Raw genomic sequence first — 812 nt, 5'->3', positions numbered from 1 at the left:
AGCAGTGCTTGCAATAACAGTCTACCTAGAATTAACAATTCAGCGTCGAACGAAATGCTTTATTCTACGAACTAAACCATTGAGCTGGATGACTGACCTTAATCAAGTAGCCTCACAAGTCATTTGATTAGTACAAAGGAAGACTGGACGGCGCATTGTTTTGCGTGTGGTACGTTTTGACATTTCATATATAAAAAACCGAAGGAAATAAAATACACGACGCTTTTTCTCTTCTTAGCGGAACTATAACACACCAGTATGCAGTGATGTCGCAAGTCTGCAAGTCTTGGAAAAACAGGAACACCTTGTTTCCAGACAAGTGATCGAAGATGAAAAACAAAAAAGTCCGTGGAGGTGCTGGGTATCGATCCCAGTACCTCTCGCATGCTAAGCGAGCGCTCTACCATCTGAGCTACACCCCCAGTTATTCTCGTCATGGTAACGAGACCACGCCAAGAGCTGGAAGCAGAGTGGGGGAAAAAAAAAAAACTAGGTTGAACAACTCCAACTGAAAAATCTCGGATAAACTGGTTGCGACCGGAACCTTGAGTAGCGCTGAAATGCATTTTCATGAGCGCTTACTTTTCCGCTTTGAAGGAGCGTCTTTCAGTCTGAAAGTCGCGTCCTGAATAGAAAATGTGCAGTAGAAAGAAGAAAAGTTGGATTATTATCTAAAAGAGCGAATATACAAAACTGAACCTGCAGACACCTACCACGAGGTTGTTCAAGGCAGACCTCTATTAGCAGTTGCGATAGTTTCCATAGGGTCCATGTACAAAAGTAAAGACGTTTTGATTGGTCAAAATTCGGAT

General features: G+C 42.5%; 1 non-coding gene across 1 annotated transcript; it reads right to left on the bottom strand.

Annotated features, from left to right (window-relative positions):
* Positions 1-349: 349 nt before the first annotated feature.
* TRNAA-AGC (transfer RNA alanine (anticodon AGC)) lies at positions 350-422 on the bottom strand. The gene has a single exon. It is a non-coding gene; the product is annotated as a tRNA-Ala (tRNA).
* Positions 423-812: the final 390 nt, after the last annotated feature.

Source organism: Amblyomma maculatum, chromosome 11 (assembly GCF_055883805.1).
Source record: "Amblyomma maculatum isolate TAMU_Amacu chromosome 11, ASM5588380v1, whole genome shotgun sequence".
Taxonomy (NCBI): Eukaryota; Metazoa; Arthropoda; class Arachnida; order Ixodida; family Ixodidae; genus Amblyomma; species Amblyomma maculatum.
Note: the sequence above shows the minus strand (reverse complement) of the source record. Positions and strands in the feature narration are given on the sequence as shown.